The sequence below is a fragment of the Pseudophryne corroboree genome, chromosome 5, assembly GCF_028390025.1.
Source record: "Pseudophryne corroboree isolate aPseCor3 chromosome 5, aPseCor3.hap2, whole genome shotgun sequence".
NCBI classification, from domain to species: Eukaryota; Metazoa; Chordata; class Amphibia; order Anura; family Myobatrachidae; genus Pseudophryne; species Pseudophryne corroboree.
Genome location: NC_086448.1, coordinates 14951509 through 14953404, shown reverse-complemented (window position 1 = coordinate 14953404; position 1896 = coordinate 14951509). Strand labels below are relative to the sequence as shown.

General features: G+C 43.5%; 1 pseudogene; it reads right to left on the bottom strand.

The window, feature by feature from the left end:
* Window positions 1-202: 202 nt before the first annotated feature.
* Window positions 203-321, bottom strand: LOC134931547 (5S ribosomal RNA; annotated as a pseudogene).
* Window positions 322-1896: the final 1575 nt, after the last annotated feature.

Below are 1896 nucleotides of genomic sequence, written 5' to 3'. Positions count from 1 at the left end.
CATTAACCAATGCCTATTGTGATGATATATCCTGGTAGGGGTTAAACTGCTATTGCTAAGTTTCTGGTCTGCATGTACAGTGAAAGAAAAAACTCTAAGTGAGTCTAGGATCAGACAAATTGAAAAAAGAATATAGATGTGAAAACGGTAAAGGTCAAAGGTTGCTCCAACACTTCTGCTTTTCACATGAGGACAAAGATATTTATTACTGCACCTAAGATTCCCTAGCAGTCTCCCATCTAGGTACTTATCAGGCTCCTCACTGCTTAGCTTCCAAGATCGGGCGAGATTGGGCATAACCAGTGAGATATGGCAGTAATATCACATAGGTTGTGAATGAGAGGGTGTATGGTTATTAGCACATACCAGAAAGAGTACTTCTGCTGTCCATTATTGTACACAGTCTCTCTCTGTTACTTTCGCATTGCAGAGAAATTATATGACTGGCATCAGGATGAGAGAGTACTGAAATAGCAAGATACAGGAAACATATAGGTTCAGGCCAGGGCCCGTCTTCTGCTGTCCACTGTCATATAGAGATACAGCGGACAGTGGATGAGAGAGGCGGGTTACCTGGGCCTATTGAAAATTAGTGTGGAATTACACAGGTATCTTAAAGTTTCCTGAAAAACATCCAAATTCAAAAATTTGCTATTGGCGATGCCCCTAGGGTACAACAGTAGGGAACAGAAATTCGCTATTGGAGATATCCCATAGTCATGTGTGATCAGAAAACTTTTTTCTAACAATGTGTTATGATTTGTAGGTATAAATTAACTATCTACATAACAAAGTTAAAATTGCAATGTAAGAATAAGACTAAAGAGCATTCACTGAAAACGTTGGATATTTAGCATTAAGGTTGGATAGAAAAATAGCAGATTACCAGATATTAAATAATTTGATAACCAAAATTACGTCAATTATACGATACTGGCTCCAGACCTACTCCTAGATTGCGATCACTGCAGACTGTTTGGTTCCTGGTTTGACGTCACAAACACGCCCTGCGTTTGGGCAGCCACTCCCCCGTTTCTCCCGGCACGCCTGCGTTTTTACCTGACACACCTGCGTTTTTTAGCATACTCCTGGAAAACGCTCAGTTACCTCCCAGAAACACCCACTTCCTGTCAATCATTCACCGATCAGCAGAGCGACTGAAAAGCACCGCAAGACCTTGTGTTAAAGTGCATAGTTTTGAGTAAAAGTACTTTGCACGTGCGCACTGCGGCCCATGCGCATAGATGCCAATTTTTGCCTGATCGCTGTATAGCGAAAATCTGCAACGAGCGAACAACTCGGAATGACCACCATTGTTTTAATCAGCAGAGTCTGCTTGTGCGTCCTATGCACCTACTGATGTGAATAAGATGCATTTTCGTTAAAAAAAAGGCGCAGTTAGCAGAGCTGTCCAGGAACTGCAAGTTCACTCACACAAGCCATGTTGCGGTGCATGGCGTATTGAGGACACATCTGTATGTAGTTGTAGTTGGTTACAGATACCATGGAAATACCCCATTAGTGAGTTTATATGCACCGTGCAATTCTTAGCAGATATAGGGCCTAATTCACACCTGGTCGCTGTTATCCAAAATCACACAGTGGACGATTATCAAACACCTGCGCATGCGTACAGATTGTAATGCGCAGGCACGAGGCCAAACTGTGAAAAAATCCTGCATCTTTTTTGATTGCTCGACGAACGCGGGTTGATTGACAGGAAGAGGACGTTTGTGGGTGGTAACTGGACGTTTTTGGGAGTGTCAGTAAAAACACAGGCGTTCCCGAGCGTTTTCAGGGCGGGTGTGTGACGTCAGCTCCGACCCCGATCAGCCTGTTCTCATCGCGCTGTAGGAGTAAGTCCTGGGCTGCGCACAGACTGGAAAAATCATTCCA